Below are 17,640 nucleotides of genomic sequence, written 5' to 3'. Positions count from 1 at the left end.
CAGTCTAAAATTTCTGTTTATCTACCCAGTTCAGTTATGTTAGGATAAGAATTTCTATGATAAATGGACTGACACCATCTATTTTAATGTACTTAGAGGTTAATTAATTCATAAAGATTTGACAGATGGTACATTCATTCACTAATCATCTGGACTGCATTCACTTTATCAAAATGTCTTTTCTGGTCATATGACATCATGGTATGACTTCTGATGTCAGGGTTAAGAAAACAAAATTTTAATAGTGTCTGTAAAACCAAACCTCTAATTAAACAAGTAATTATACATACATCTTCAGGTACCATCCTGATGATAGAAAAGTATTATCATTCAGATCAACAAAACTACCTCTGTGTCCAAAAAAAGGCCCTGATTTGGGCAGGTAGGATCCAAATAAAGTGAGGAGGGATAAGGGACTGAAGTTACATTTTTATTAAATCAGCTGATTCTGTTAGAAGTAGATGAACTCATGATTTTAGACCTAAACTCAGTATAAAGATTGGGGCACCCTATAAACAGTACCTAAAAATGCCATGGGCTGAGTCAGGATGCACCTGCACTATACATCTTCAGTTGTATTATTTGAGTTTATTCTCTGTGAGAAGGTGTTACCTGGGGCTGACAGGACGTGCTGGCCTCGAGATGATGAGTTTGAGCACTGACCTTGATCTCTGCCTGTCATGCAAAGCCAAGGTGGAGGCAGGAGTGAACCTCTTTTGCATGGTGATCCTCTGCTAAGTACTCCTGTCCAGCAGGAGGGACACCTGGGCTACGCTCCTTTTTGGTGCCTGAGGACACCTGAAGGTCCATCTCAAAGGCCCCAAGTGGCTACTCCAGCAAAAATGTTACTCTGGGTTACAAGAGAGAGACAAGTCTCCTGCTTCTGCTCTCACAAGTGTCTGAGTATTTCACATTTACTGTTCAATAGCCCTTGTGCAGGAGTCAAGCCACCCCCATCCTTGTCCCCAGGCCATAGACGCATGCTTTCTCTGCCCTAATAATTACTTAATTACTGCCGCATGAAAAAGTTTCAACAGATGGTCTGGAGCTGAAAAGATTCTATTCCTGCAGGCCAAGGATTCAATGAAATTTGGACCCCACACTCCAGTGAGCCCTCTAGCAGCTGAGCCAGTGGAGCTGGCAGTAAGCCCTGAACCTTTAACTAAATTATGTTCTTTGTAGGTTTACTCTCAATGCCCAAAAAGACCATAGATAAAGGGTCATGGGCAGCAGAGGAGAAAGCACTTTAAGAATATAAATTTTAGAAACATATGGCTGAGGCATTTCAGAGGTACCTTTACTGATCTAACTGGAAACACTTAAGGAGTGGGCATATTTGTAGCTTAAATCCAATTGATAATATTTAGGATAACTCTTTTTTAGCAATAAATAGGTAAAGCTTGCATCATATCTAATCCTATCATTACCTTTTTTCTCCCACATTCCCCCAGCCTTCCCCACAGTTTTGCTCCTATCCTAGTCACTCACAGTCTTGCTTCTCCTTCCCCGAGTCCTAGGTCTACAGCAATATTCTGCACTGGGAAATGATACCATTCTCTGAACTACATTTTTTCCTTTTTCTTTCCCTACTCTTTTTTTTTTTTTTTTTTTTTTAAGTCAGGGATAAAGGTGAGGGATACTGCAAAACTTGTCCAAAGCAAGATGCCAATTAACATATTCTAAACTGAGAGGCCATTATGATCAGCTGCTTTGAGCAGTTGTACAAATCTTGACAAGGAACCTCACCAAGCCCTTTCCACAAAGAAGTGCATGGGCCAGAGATGGGCATATCACATACCACAGATCAGTCTTCAGCAGCAACATGAGAATGCCTCAGGAGAGTGGATGGTCTGACAGGACAAACAAGGCTGTGAGAGGGCAGCCCAAGCTGCCAGAACAATGCTGTGTGGTAGATCAATGAGCAACATTTATTTTAGGACTGCCAAATATCCAAAATAGACATCTATCACAGATATCCAAAAGAAATTAAATTTGTCTTAAATGAAATTATAGTAACTATATCAAGAAAGATCAAGGGCCTGTTGTACATTTTAATTACATCTTAATTGGGCTGTGATTTGGGGAAAGAGAAGAGAGAGGGGCTTGATACAAACTCCTGCTGGAAACACCTGTCAGCACATTCAGTCTCTGCTGCTATCATTTAAGTTACACAAGATATACGTGAATGCAACTCAGTATCATCTGGAAATCAGTGAATAACTTCTACCCACTGAATTTATATAATAATGTCCGAGGATAAAGCAGCTTATTTTTAGGTGGTCATGTGTAGCAAACAGATCTAGAAACTGAGACTGAAATATGATAATACAGCAGTACCCTGAAAACAGAAATGCAGCAACTTAAAACAAGCACATAATAAGTGATGAGAAAAAAATCCAGAGCAGGAGACCTTGATGCATTCAAAGCAAGGAAGGGTTAAAAAGAAAACAATTTATTAAAATTAGCTTTGTATGCTGTGCCTGTATTTTTACAGATCATTAAAGAAGTACTTAGAGTGAATTCACACCATCCCATCTTGAGAGTTTCAAGCCAAGTAGGATTGCTTTGTGTTTTTTCTCCAAACCCTTTTATTTCAGACTCCTTTCACCACCCAGTGAGGGATAAAGGTGAGGGATACTGCAAAACTTGTCCAAAGCTCTGCGCTTGGGCTGACTGAGCTCAATTGTATTTTGTGTCAACTTAGAAAGACGTAGCATTTGATTTTTCCCACTGATTTGTTGGAAACGAAACTTTTCTGTCCATGACATGAAAATGTATTAGTGTCCCACCTGCCTCTGTAGAAGGTGTGTATTTGGATTCCCAGCATACTCTGCTACAGCCCCTCCCAGAGCTAAAATATGTGGGTGGGATATTTGACTCCATCAGAGACTTCTGCAAATGCCACTTCTGCAAGAGGTGAGGAGTTTCACAATCAGCAGAGGACAAGCACTTTGCTGCAGTGGGAAGGAGGAGCAGCCCCAGATCCTTTTTTCTGATCTGTGTAGCTTCACAAGCTTTTTCCTGGTAGATGTTGCTAAATGTTTCACTACATAACATAATTCAAAGTACAATGTTTGGGACAGGTCTCTGGGCTGAAGGAAAGACAGCTACCAAAGCCTGCTTTGTCCTGTGAGGTCAGGCCAGAGGGTGGGGACCCGAGGCAAGGCTGTGCCACCTCCTCCCTGGTCCCCATCACCCCATCTCTGGGTTCCTGCAGAGGCCCACTGGTGACAAAACCATTGGACACAGCAAGGAGGGACTGCACAAAAAAAACATATTGTACTGAAAGGCTCATCTTTAAAAAAAAACCTCTTTCCACAGGAGGCAATTAAAAGAAAGAAAGCTTTCATGGTCTATTATCAGTTCAAACATCTGAGTTAATAAGAACCTCAGTTTTAGTTGTTTCCATGCAAAGAACACTTTCCAAATAACCATAATTTAATGAAAGATAAACCATGCTTGTACAACTAAATAAAACAGAACAGACACTTTGGACTCAATATATGCTCTAAAAATAACAACAAAAGAAAAAAGTTGACAAGAGGAACTTAAGAATCATTGAAAGTTTTTCAAAGGAAGAAAACAAATAGGGTGAGCCAGAAATATTTAAAATCTAAAGCAATCAACCGAAGTGTGCTTTTTCATACTATAGATTTCACATCTTTCCACATCCTGCTCAGAGCTACCTGCATAAGTAATGAGTGCATTAATTAGCTAGAGATAATCGCTGATACATATATATATATATTTATATATATATATATATATATATATATAAATTATGTAAATTGTCTTTAGCATATAACTTGACTCTTGTGTCTTTGATCTGCTGATAATCTTCAAGTGTGGATTCCAGCAGGCCAAATATTTTTTATCTCTGCTGGGAGTACTTTTGGCAAGTTTTCCATCAGTAGGAAATGAGCTGGAAAACTCTGGTGAAACTTCAAAGCAACAGCTTAAGGTGATCTTTCATTTCATGAATTTCAGACTGTCTCTGCTTAACAACACACTGAGTTCTCTCTCCCTAACACACTTTTAAAAGCTGCAAATAAGATGACTTTATAAAAATCATACATGAGATATGTGAGAGATCCTGTCACTTTAGAATATAGTGCATTTTTTAAATTATAGAGTTAAGAGACATTAAAGCCTCAAGTGCTGTCTTTTATGAGTGCATTCATTTGCACAAACAAATGGACTTTAAATCCTTTCATGCCTGAGTCATATTTGCTAAGATGGGAGGTGCATTGTTCATTTATTTAATTGCTTTCTGATTTCTTCCCATTTTTGTTATAAATATATATTCTTCCCCATCCCACATTCTATGATACAGAATTTATGAGCTAAAATATTGTCCTCAGGTATGTATTACATGTATTCAATAAATTAGGGCCAAAGTGAAGCCTTCTATAACTCATTCTAGGAAGAGGGGCAATATAGCTAAAAATCCAAAGGGCAAAAAAGCAATCTTTTCCAGGGGCTAAATTCTAAGGCAGGGAAAGACACAAGTGGATATAATTAGAGGGAGAATGAAAAGAAGTCTCAGTAGTCATCTCTTCAAAAATATCATAATTGGTCATCTGGACTCAGAGGTAAATGATGTGCAGAGAGCATTTAACTGTGCATGTTCTTGAAGCAACTGATCCAGTTATTAATTGTCCAATCATTAACTAGGGCTGTGCAAATGGCTTAACAAGCCAAGCAAGGTCAGGATATATTTGACTTCTTTAACATTATTTGCAATTACATTTCTCTCACTTTTAATGTAATCATTATTCTTAAAACAGTCTGCTTCCTTCTCAGAAGTCACTTCACAGCAAAAATTCTATTGAAAGTCACTGAAAAGAAGAATGAAAACAAAACAAAAAACAAACCCACAAGATTTATATAATTATCATTCCAATTCTTGGCTAAATACCTATAAAGAAACATGACAGGGTTTGAACTATTTGGTCACCATAATGTATACTTCAATCACAAGAGAAAAAAGAAACAAAAAAGCTTTAAAAAGTAACCAGTTACACAAAGAAATTGTAACAATAGGAACTGCTTCAATGTTTGTTCTCTTGGTGATGGTTCTATCGAAGGAAAAACAAGGAGACCATGCTACTCTGGGAGACCATTTATTTTTTCAGAGTGCTGGAAAACATGGGATCTATTGACCTGGAACAGCAGCAAGAACAAAAAACAAGGCCAATGACAGTGCCTCTGGCAGCAGTTAAAAGCTGATGTTTCAGGGAAGGGGGAGACCAGGAGTCAGCACACACAAGCTGGCCAGAGCCGCAGCACAAACCAGAGATGGGAACACATTTGGGTTTCATCTCAGACGCTGCCTTGCTTTACAGCTGCTTCTGCATGTACAGCACGGTTTCTCTAACCTGCATTTAATTGTGTGCCCTGCTTCTGCCTAGAGTCACTGCAGACAGAGAAAGGGTTTGCCCAGAGATGAGATTACCTCTTTCTCAGTTCATAAAAGAATGCATCAAAGCAATAAAGAGCAGGGAGATGAGCAAGGCAGGTTAACTATGCTCTGGTTAAAAGACTCATTGGCAAAGAAGAAAGAAAGGGTGGAGACAAATCAGGCACAAAGGCAAAATCTGCTTCTGCCCCCACCAAGTGAAGAACAGAGCAGGTGCACTACAGACACTACCTCTATAGGTACCTCATGTAACAGAAAAAATTCTCCACTCAAAACATGAACAGGTCCAAATGCTATTCATCGTGGCTAAAGGACCATTACAGATGGTTCTATTGAACTGTCAGCAGCACCAAAGAAGTGAAGGACTCCAGACACCACTGGATGGAGAAATGGGCCTGGAATGTGACCTCAAGTCCATGGCTGTGTATGGTCAGTAACTCAGACTCGCTGACTTCAGTAAGAACTGACAGGAAGCGCAGGTCAGTCAGCACTTGGATATGAGTGGTGGTTGGAAATGGATGAGATTAGTCCTCATCTTTACATCCTATCACTACCATGACTGCACCATAAATGCTACTGAACTCATTCCCAGTCCTGAAGGCAGCATATGTTGTCACACTCTCACAAACTTGGAGAATAAGAAGCTGACCAGATCGACTGACTTAGCCAGACCTGTTGGCTCTGTATCAGAGCTGGGGACTCAATGTGGATGTCTGGGTTTCCTTCAAAGAACTGCTTCCCAGCAGCAATTCAGATGCAGCACAGAGAAGAGGAAATTAGCTTCTATTTCTAGTACCAAAATGAATGCTTCCAAAAGATCAACTGCTTCTTTTAATAACTGCTTATCAGTAATGCTTCCATCATTTGAGGCTGCACAGAGGTAGGGACACCCATAAAAAAATCCTGAAACTTAGTCAAGTGTGGTCAGCAGCAAATTCAAGTATCAACCTCCTCCTAAGCCTGCTATAACAACTTCAAAAAACCCCACACCATATTCCCTCTCTTCTTCCAATGCCTAGGATATAGCAATGAATAAGGTCTCATGGCAAGCTGGAGACTGGCTCAGGACCAGGAACAACTGGGAGGCACTGCCCACCGGAAGTTCCATTTCAATATGTTTGTACAACAAATGCTGTAATTAAGAGTAGGTCAGGTTTAGTTACCTCTTACTGCTCAACCAGGAGCACCAAATAAGTGAGTTTGCCCTCAGATGACTGAAACAAGGCATTTTTGCCTATGAATATTGTTTGCTCTGCCTCCATGGCAAAAATAAAACAATGACAGAATGTCACATCAGTTTAAAAATTTTATGATGCAGTAATGTTTCTCCAAACTCAAAATCCTTTTAAAAGTGGCTTGGAGAAAAAATAAAAGCAACTTCCATAATGTTTCACTGGCACATTAAGTTACACATTCTAAGTCCTGGAGGTGAAATGTTTTTAGCATTTATGAGAGCTCTGGGCTTCCAGTTCTCATGCTGAGACAGCTATTAATACATGACAGAAAGCATCTGCGATCAACTGCTTGCAGGGTTCAAACCCCAAAGCATCCAGAAAGGCTGTGCATAATCCTCCATTCACATGGCTGATTGACTGCACCACACATAAGTCAATGTGATGCATACACTGACGTGACAGGTCCAAAATATCATGTACTTTACAAATTATTTGATCTTAATTAGAACAAGAGTCTTTTACACAGGAATTTTCTTTTAGAAAAAGGCATAGGGCACTGAGAGATACTAACGTTAACATGAGTTCCCAGAAAAAAGAGACAATATCTATTTTAAGTCTTGCAGATATGAAGTGCACATTAAAAATGGGATTATGCTACTTTAAATAGGAAAATTATTGCCATTCTAATTTCCCACTAAACTAGACTAGACCATCCTTATGAACACAGCAGTCCTTTACAAGGAGAATAAACAGCCCAGTCTTCTGTTGGAAAATGCCAGGTCCGTTTCTTTGATGTCCAGGCTTCTGTTACGTTCTGCGTGAGCACACCGGCAAGTACACTGGTGCAGGACCAGGGCCAAGCAGCTGCCCTGAAGTCAGGCTTTAACACACCTTTCTGAATCATGCAGACTTCATCACATTAATGTTTCTACCCTGCACTGGTTTTATTTTATTTTTTTTACTGAAACACTGGATCAAATCTGTCTAGCTGGCAAAAGTGTTAGTCACTTCAGTCAGCCTGGACGTACGTCTCGTTTAAACTTGAATTTTGAGGAGGGCATATTTTCACCACTTTGGTCTTCCTGAGTAATGTGATTACTTGTTTTCACCTGATGTGGCATTGATGCCTGCTATCTAGCAGCTTTTCCCTGTTGGTGCAGTTTCTGCAATTAAGATGTCAAGCTGATAAGCAGGGGAATTATGTAAGTGGTGTCTATGGGAATTCTGACTGGATGAAAATAAAGGGAAAGAAAAAAGGTGTAGAGATAGTACCTGGCAAAAGTATGCATCTTATAAGTAGAAAAGCATGTCTCTCCTTGCCAGCTTGTCTCAGAGCACTGCATGGCAGAACAGCCCGTTCTCTTCAATGCCTTGCCCAAGGAAAGCTTCAGGAAGGTCTGCAGCACAGCCTGTGAAGTGGCTTGTCGCATTCCTGCCACGGGGATGCAGCTTGCCTTTCTCAGGCAGCTGGTTTCACTGGGGAAGGGGGGGCTTTCTTTCCTAGGAGCTCTTTATTAGGGAGCAGTAACTGCAAGTCTGAGCTGATGAAAAACTTGTCTTGCTCATCTCCCTGAAGTCACAGTATGGAAACATGAATGTGAGACCTCATGATCTGGAGAATGATTTTCCCACGGGCTGTCTTTCCTTGCACTTCAGGGGTGCTGACTCTGATTTTCCCAAATGCAGGAAACTCAGCTGGCCTGAATTGTAGGGGGAGGGTGAGGAACTCATGCACCATCTTCCTCGAAAAGAGACAGCTAATGTGCACAACCATCACATGCTCAGTTAAGTGCACTGCACAACTGCAACACCAATGCAGGGGGATGGGTTCCCATAACCTCAGCTCACCTGGAAAATCTGTGCATGTTCTCACGTGCCGGAAACACACGATCTGAAACACATGACCACATCTGGGAACAGATCAGAATAGCAATTTCCCTTACTGGCTGGATTAACAATTGCAGAGAACAGACATTCATGTCCCAGGATCTGTTGAGGATTCACAAGAGAATTGTGGTCAATTTTATCATGTTTGGGCTTGAACTCACTCACGCGTAGTCTTTTAAACTCGCTTCATATGGGAAGAGCCCTTGATTTGACTCTTTGCTTCCACAAAAACGCATCACATTTGTTTATTTTCACCAGTTTCAGTTCACCTCGATGCCCAAGCAGAACCTTTGTGTTGTAGCTTGATAGAAACTGCACCAAAATAAAGAAAAATTTAGAAATAATTAATACAATTTAAAAACCTGCTGGACTTAAAATAGGAAAAGTTTATAATTTGGGTTTAGAGTGTTCAGACTGAGAATTGGGGTGCTACTACTCATGTGTTCAGTATGGTTTCTGTGTGAGCCCAAGGCCATGACATTTGCAGAGAGAAATGCACATCAATTCCAAATAGCACATTAGATTATTTTAATGTCCACAGTTATAAACTGCAATGGGCTGCAACTTGTCCTAGTGACAATCCACGCATCTATGCTGTCTGGGTATTTTAGTCTTGCAAATGTCTTTTTTCTCCAAATGGGTTGCTCAGCAGTAATGATTATTCAGAGAAAAGTGGCAGACAGGGTCAGGCGGCAGCAGAATGAAAAGTGAAAACTTGAAAGATGCTAGATGAATATTTATGCAGAGCAATCTTCACTCTCAAATTATGGCATATAATGGGATCAGCAAAGCTAACGGAATTCATGCTGCGTGAACTTCCCCTGTGAGAACTTAAGTTTAATCTGCACATAAGACTGACAACCCGTGAACACAGAGAAAATGTTCAATGGCATGTAAAAACTTCATTGAAATAATGTTTCTGACTATATCAATGTTCTGGCAATGACAGAATAAACAACATTTTTTTTTCTTTGGGCAGATTTTAAATCCACAGGCCACTTTTTTGAAATGGCATTCAAACATTGTCACAGCAGACTTTGTTCTTTTGTTTCATTGCTGATTTGGTATGTCCTACTGGCAACTGAAAAGCATCCATGGGGATTGAGTAATGAGGACCAGGATTTCAGAGCAGCCTGGCACTGACCATCTCTTAAAGGCTGGTGATGATGAGGAGCAGGCAGCCCATGTTTCGCTCTGATATTGCAAGATTCGTCAGGGAGTACTTTTCATTGTAAAAACAAATGGCAGTCAGCAGACCTTGAGAAATCCTTCTTCTTTTGCAAAATTTTTTTCTCAGGGTGTCCAAACCCTCAGTGTGCATGGGCAATGAAATCCATCCCTGTGCTGTAGGGTCAGCACTAGAGCTGCAGATCAGTTTACTCCTTTAGGGCGCCACAGATTTAGTGCACAGATTAGGTCTGCATTTCATACATTCTGGTTTTCTTTGTGAACAGGTCACTACAAAGCCCAAGCAGCTCTTATGACCCATCACTATGCACAAATCCCAAAACAGTTGCTCACCTGGGGGCTAAGTACTCATATATTTAGATAGACAACTAAACCTTTTATGTTTATACAAGGGCCTTAAAAAACTTGCTTAGCAAGATGTTTTTTCCTTGATATTTCTACAGTATGCTGACATTGTTGCTGGTTTAAGTCCTAATTTAAAATATTAGAAAAACAATTTTCCTTACTGTCCTTTAGTATTTTCCTTTCTGAACTAGAGGCCCTGCTTCATCCCTGTACTAAATGCTTCAGCACATGTCTAATCCTACTGAATTCAAGGATAAATTAAAAAGCTCTATTGAATTCACAGCTCTGTGAGAAACTGGGAAAGAATGCAGCTCCAGCTATCTGAAATATCTGAACTCTCCAAAATACCCACTGCACGTATTATCTAAGTGTTTATGTCTGATCCTTTTTTCTCCTCAACTTACACATCCCTCATTATCGAAACGTATCAGAAGCACGTCAGAAATAGCTGGCTACCTTGTTTAAACTTAACTAAATGAGACTATACAAAATAAAATACGCAGTGTTTAGTCCATACCAGGAATCCCACCTTTCCCTTCTGCTGCTAATTCACTCAAGAGGCCAAGCCCTGTCTGGATCGGGGTCCGCGGTCCAGAGCGGGCACACCAGCCGCTTTGCTACGGGGGCCACACATCTATTTTATTCTCTTTATTTATTTGTTTATTATACAGAATACCTTTCACTGGGAATTTTCTGGTTTCCCTTAGAACTGCCCCAGGCGGTACGGTTCCGGCCCTGGTTTTCCCCTCTGCACGGCAGCCCGGCCGTGGCGCTGCTTGCCCGCACCCCGGCCCTGGCTGGGGCCTCAGCCGGCGCCACCGCCGCTCCACCGCGCCGTGCCCGAGACAGAGCGCGCGTGCCCGAGACAGAGCGCGCGTGCCCGAGACAGAGACGGAACGCACATCCACCCCCGAACGCGTCTGTTTGTGCGTGCTAAAAATAGACGGGAGAGCCTGACAACTGGCTTCTGATTGGCTGCCGCTGTGGGCCGGCAGCCAATGGGCGCGCGGGGCCGGGGGCGCGGGGCTGGCGGGATACGGGCTGGGCGCTGAGGGAGCAGCCGGCGGGAGGAAGATGAGGGCAGGGTGCTGAGGGAGCAGCCGGCGGGAGGAAGATGAGGGCAGGGTGCTGAGGGAGCAGCCGGCGGGAGGAGGATGCGGGCAGGGCGCTGAGGGAGCAGCCGGCAGTGCCCGCCTGTCCCCGGCCGCGAGCGGAGCCCTTTTCTGTGGAGCCCTCCCTGCCTCGATCGCTCCGTGCCGGGCCCCGCTGCCTCCCCTGGCTGTGGGGGCCGCTGGCCGCCCGCGCCGGCAGGGAGCGCTCCCGGCTGCGGCGGAGCATTGCCGTCCTCGCTTCTTAACAAAGGCAGTGCGCTGAAGAGTTAACTCCTTTACGGGAGTGTGCTATTAGTCTGTTTTCGTGTATTTTCATGGATTCTAAAGACATTTCGTGCACTTTCCTGTATAAAGTAGTATCTGCAGTGACAGAGTAATAAATCAGGGAAACAACAAAACAGAAATTAAATAGAAATGTAATTTTTTTTTCCCCATGGACTTAGCTAAATAACAGTGTTAAACAAATTGCAGTGGAGAGATAGGAGAATGTCCTGAAATCTGTGCAATGAATGCATAAAATCTGTGCAATAAATGGATGAAATCAGTAATTTCACTGGAGCACCACCTTTGTACATTAATATAGTTTACAGACATATATAAAAAAAGTAAAATTCACTAAATAAAAAAAATAAAATTAAAAATTATAATAAAAAAATTGTAAGTGGCTTGTAGTCCCCAAAAGTGTGCTGGAGGAACTTGGAAGGCAGAAACAAGAGCTGATTATCGGAGTGATCCCACCTAGCATTCAAGCACTAGATAACACCACTGGAACTGTTAAAATGCCTCACAGTCTTAAGAAGTAGTTTCATTCTTTCATATCTCTTTGACCAGAACCACTTTTCTCATGGGTGCCACACATTAAGAGCATCCCAGAGGTGTGAGTCCAAATGTGGCAAGGGTAAATGTAAAAAAGGAAAGTGAAAGAAGACTTCTGAAGAGATTTGTATCTTCCAGTTTTCACTGAACTTGTGCCTTGGCTCACACAGATAAAAGGAAACAAACAGTTCTGTGTTCTGGTCCATTTTAAGTTAAATGGCTTGAAACTTCTAAAAATCTTTCTCTTGCTTTTGTGTTATGCACAGGTAGGCTTCACTACATGAGGATTATCTTGTCCATATGAGCTGTTGGTGTCATCATGTAATTTACATACTAATTGCTCGCAATCTTTAGCAGTAGAAAAGTTAACTGTCCACAATTCAAAGGATTTCTTAATTATAAAAGGAAAGTACTTCATTGCAAAGAGTGTAGCCAATAATTAGCTACTGCCAAGTGTCAAAACACTTATATAAAACGAACGTTAACTGCTGGGAACAGAAGGAAGTTGATTTCTTCTGTGGCAGTTTGAGGCTTCTGGCATGAAAAAGAAAATAATGGTTCACATATTCTGTTAGCTTCAAAAGTAACAGCATTTTCTGTGTGGTGATGGCACACAGGAGAAATAGTGTAGGATCTCTGGTACTGAAAATTCAGAGGTGCTCTCATTCATACACAGCAGGACCATTGTCCACATGGGTTCTGAGCATTTCTGAGGGCTTGTGTCACAGCTTGCAGCCAGTGGGACTTTTCCTTTGTGCACACATTCATCCTTTGTGTCTATGGGCAGCAGCAGAAATTTGGTGGGTTTTAACCACCCCTTGATCGTAGCCTCTCCTGTGCCATCACCTCACAAAGCCAGAATGAAAAGGTTAAGCCTTTTTAGCAGGGTAAATGTTCATGTTTCTCTTGGATTTGACTGGAGGTTTTCTCATGAAAATTGTAAATGTGAAACTCCTTCAAATTTGTCCATTTGCTGTATGAGAGTCCAGCTGGTTTTGGTTTTGCTGTGTGCAGCTGCAGATACTTCCAAAGTTTAGAAAACCATAATAACTTTTAGATATGTGCCTAAAAGGTTTTATACAGACATCTAATGTGACATTTGCACACTTTTTGTACCACAGCTTGGAGATTTATCAAAATACTAGAAATAACTTTTTATATTAGTCCACCAATGAGAGCATTCTCAGCTTTTGTTGTTTTATGTACATTGGATTAGGAATTTTAGCTTTTGTTTTCAGATCTATCTCACCCATATTTTAAATTTCCTTCTTAATATTTGTCATATATTTTATTTTCAGTACTATTTCTTGTAATTTCATGTATAGCTTCAGTCTCTTACCTTTCATAACTTCTGAATAGCTATTTTATGGTGACATGTCATGCTGCACATGCACTGCTAATGTAAATATGGTTTTTTGTGTTGATTAAGGTTTAAAGTTCTTGGGGGCATCTGTTCAGGTTTGCATGTATAATTTCTTTTCCTACAATGTTTTACTTAGGCCTTTTCTGAAATGCCTGTATTATATTTTCTTTACCTTTTTGTACAGTGAATCCCTCTGGGCTGCTTTCTGAGAGCTCTAATTATCTTGCTGTCTCAAAGACAATTACATAATTAAGTGGTTTTCATTTTCATTTTGAATTTGGTAATTATAACAAAAACATTGAAAAGTGCATCAGCTGCAGTATGAAGAAATTCAATCAGTAAAAGAAAATGTACCTAGAAGAGAAACACAGTTGAAAAGATTCTACAATTAACCAATAAATGAAATGAAAATTAAAAAGAAATAGAAAGAATTGAGCTTTCTGGACTCTTTGAGACTGTTACTTTAAATTATAAACTTTTTGTACCTTTGATGGTTGCAGAAATGATGCAAAATTGGTGCTCAAATAAAAATTAATAAATATAATTGCAGTAATTAAACATCCCCAAGTATGGTAGAATAGAGTGCTGAAAGAATAGATGTTTATTGTTTCATAATTTTCCATATTTAATATTTTAAAGATTGATTACTTTTTTGCTCTCCCTACTTCTAGCACTGCCTGAGTCACGTGTGTGTACTTTTCATGTTTTATTGAAACAGATGGCATATCTCGTCTTTCAAGGCTCAGGCAAGGGGGGCGTAGGAAATAGGGTAGGATTAAATTATTTTGAAACAAGAAGACATCTTTCTCATATCCTATTTCTCATACACCTGTTAGTCTTTCAAGCAAGCAGTGACAGTAAACATTCAGAAACAGGGAGTGTGTTTTGGTTGTGGTGTTCTGAGAGCCCTGCCCTGTTCTTTGGTATTCAGTTCCTATGACTACCTGTTTTTCAAAAACAGAAATCTAAAAGTTATCAGCTGAGCTTGACAGAGCTCAACAGTATTACTCCTACCAGCCACAAAGGGAGAAGATTAGGCATTTTTTCCAGCTTGATGAGAAAACCTCTCCCTTAAACCCACCAAAGTCCCAGTGCTCAGTGCTTTTGAGAATCAGGTCATCTTTAAAAGCATATAAACATGAGTTCCGAAGCCTGATTTTCAGCTTCCCTTTGTGAAGATGTTGGACAAGCTGAATTTGTACAGAAATACTACAAAGTCAGGGTTTCCAGAATTTAATATATGTATATATGCTCTGAGGAAGGTTTGGAATGCTGTGAGTGAAATGCATTTTCTTCTGGCCTCTGGATTCTGTATTTATCATACATATATATATGAAACATTATCTGGGGACCATGCAGTGCAGGGCTTGTGACTGGAACAGTAGTGGCACGTCTGGAAGTCCAGGTGAAAGAATGCCTTAAAGCAGTTAAGAGTTCCTGATTCAGTCAGAAGTTTCACATACAGTTATGCTGGCAGCATCAGTGGATGTTCAGGCAAGTATTTGTGCTGTTTGATGAATTTCCATTGGATCCTGCAGAAATGTCTGCTCAAATGCATGCTGAGATGCTTCTATCATAGAATTGAGACCTTCAGGACATGTTTTGAAATGTATTTTAAGAATGCTGTTATTCTAAAGCTATAATTTACTTCCAGATTTATGGTAAAAAAAGTGAAAAATGAAGTGTCTGAAATTTAGCATTTAAGTCAATCTCTGAGTTACAGTGAAACCCAGAGTGAAACCTATCCTGGTAGTCATGAGCGTCTAATTCCTTCATGTGACCAGAGAAAGGATTAAATGGGTCAGGGGTCTCAATCAGTAAAACATATCCTGTTTTCCCAGAGGTTTCCAGAGACCTTGGTGCATACTGGATTATTTTGATATGCAAAGCATCAGAAATTTGATCTGGCAAAATGAAATGTGTACAGTTCAGAGCTGTGCATCTCTAGTTCCATGGCTGTCACATGGCTGTGATGTGTGGCCCATTAGCTAGTCTGTGGTGTTCTGTTAAACAATAAAAGTAGTAATGTTTTCAGTTTCAAGGCAGGGGAGCAATCCATGAGAAACTTGAAAAAATTTGTGGATATTTGCCTCCAGAACCTGGGAAGGTGGTTTGAAGGACTAAATTCTTGTGTGATTTTTTTGGGGGCCCTAAACATGCATGTTTCAGATTACATTTCATATCAGAAATTTAATAACCACAAGCTAATATTTCTCTAGTTTTCCCATAGCTACAGTTTATAGTTGTATCATAGCTTTTATGGTAAAACATGCTTCAGATATCCAATTTTTATTCAACATTCACAAGCCCACATTTGCCACTCAGTTTTCAGTGAGCAGCCGCTGCTGGCAGAGTGCCAAGAAGGTGTCAGTACAAATTCACATTTGAGAAGACAGAAGATCGCATGGGCATGTAAAGATTCATTATTGATCAGAACTTTGTCTCCACAAATTCAGGTTATTATTTTCACTGGAGTCAGGAGTCATACTGCTTTGATGAAGAAGTAACTTGGACCTTATCCAGCTATTGATATTTCTAAAGTGATGATCTGGCTCTAAATCTGGCCGCAATGATGCATTGCCTCGCCACACAGATCTTATTACATGTGCCTGTCATTAGTAATGCTTCTGACTTCGACTTTTGAATGCCTTGAACACGGAGCCTAGTGGTTTTTGTTCTAATAGGTTCTGTGTGCAAGGCAATCCTTTTACTCTTGTATAGTGTTTCCACTGGATTGCTTACTATTGACAATCATGCAGAAAAGTTGCTGGATGTGCAAAATGTGCTGCTTGGGAGAGCTTTGCAATACCGGGATACTTTTATTTAAACAGGTAACCTACACTGGTTTTTACCACAAAAGTTCTAAATTTAATATTAACTTCAAGATGACATGTCATTGTCTTAAAAAATTCTAATTTCTCATATTCATAAATGTCTCAGCATTACTCAGTAGTACGATGGACTAGTAAAAATTTTTACTGCAGCACAGAGGATTCCAGAGTCAGTGGTCAGTGGGTCCTTTCTTTGTTAGAGCTTGTATGAGATGATGAAAATGTCAGTGAGGTACAAAATTAGTAATGAAACCTGGATTAGGTCTGCTGGTTTAGGCTGCCAGTGAGTGTACCTCCTTCAGTTCACAGTGTGTGACAACACCTGTACCACTGCAGCAATACCTGTGTTCCTGCAGAGCTCTGGCAGAGCAGCCACTGCAAATCCACCCACACCTCCCACAATGTGATGATGGAATGCAACCCAAGCAAGGCCAAAGTGATGTTGCTTGGAGAACAGAGGTGGTCTGAAAGCCAGGATTCCCTTTTTTATGCACAGGCACTACCAGTTCAGTGCTTGTCTGTCTGCTTAGCCAGCCTAGATTGTCAGAGGCCAGGTGATTCTCCTTTTGCAGGGCTGAGCAATATTTTAACTAAAAGCTTGATGACTGGGCTACGTGTGTTTGTCCAAGTGAAATTTTTCTCATTAAGTTCAGATTCTGGTTTTACAGATGTCTGTTCTTGGTCACATCCATCTCATTTTGCTGTATATGTCTGTGTGTAGTGTACTATTGTATGCTACATTATGCAAGTGTCCTACTGTAGATGTCAATGTTTACCATTGTGGATACTCATATTGATAACTGGAATGCCATATTTCAAATTAATGCAAAATATGACCACACTCCACTTTGCATGTTACTTTACCATGAGTACATTTTTTTTTTCCTATTCCCATTAATCTATTTGTGGTGAACAAGCCTGTTCAAGAGCTTGGTCTTCAAGATCATTAGTAACAAGTACATGGGATTCTAAAACTAACAATTTCTTAACACTTGTCCAGCTTAACTCACTTTCAGGGTTGTCAAAGTCTGCTTTTGGAAGAAATCTTTTTGATGTCATATTAATTCCTTTTGGGATATATGTGATAATAGGAAAAGGACATTTGTTAATAATTCATTATTTAAAGTTATATCCAGGCTTTCTACTATGTATGTACTTCAAGATTTTTGAGTATTTTTCATTTGTCTATATGTTTTCAGGCTCTTGCCTTTTGCCATTTTCCCTATGTTCATGCATTTTTCATAAGTCAACTAGCAGAGTCATCACTGCAAATATAGTAATTTTTGCTTTATTTTGTCATGATCAACGAAAGCCTCAAACATAATTCTAGCTTTATATACCTTCCTAAATACATTTTATGCATAGTATGGATTCAGTAAACCCTTTGTTCTGGTTGAAAATATTTTCTTGTTTTTCTTTCGTTATTTTAAATAAAGGTAAATTAATACAATTGAAAACTTTCCACTAAAAATATTTATTAATCATTACTTGGGTGCATAATAAC

At 40.2% G+C, this 17,640-nt stretch overlaps 1 long non-coding RNA gene across 1 annotated transcript in view; it reads right to left on the bottom strand.

Moving 5' to 3' along the window:
• Positions 1-10,895, bottom strand: part of LOC111933533 (uncharacterized) — a 77,654-nt gene extending 66,759 nt beyond the window's left edge. Inside the window, exons 1-2 of the long non-coding RNA XR_015286482.1 lie at positions 10,691-10,895; positions 8,443-8,583 (exon numbers count right to left, since the gene is read on the bottom strand). This is a non-coding gene — a long non-coding RNA (uncharacterized LOC111933533). The remainder of the gene's footprint in view (positions 1-8,442; positions 8,584-10,690) is intronic.
• Positions 10,896-17,640: the final 6,745 nt, after the last annotated feature.

This window comes from Cyanistes caeruleus, chromosome 4 (genome assembly GCF_971803275.1).
Source record: "Cyanistes caeruleus chromosome 4, bCyaCae1.hap1.1, whole genome shotgun sequence".
NCBI classification, from domain to species: domain Eukaryota; kingdom Metazoa; phylum Chordata; class Aves; order Passeriformes; family Paridae; genus Cyanistes; species Cyanistes caeruleus.
Note: the sequence above shows the minus strand (reverse complement) of the source record. Positions and strands in the feature narration are given on the sequence as shown.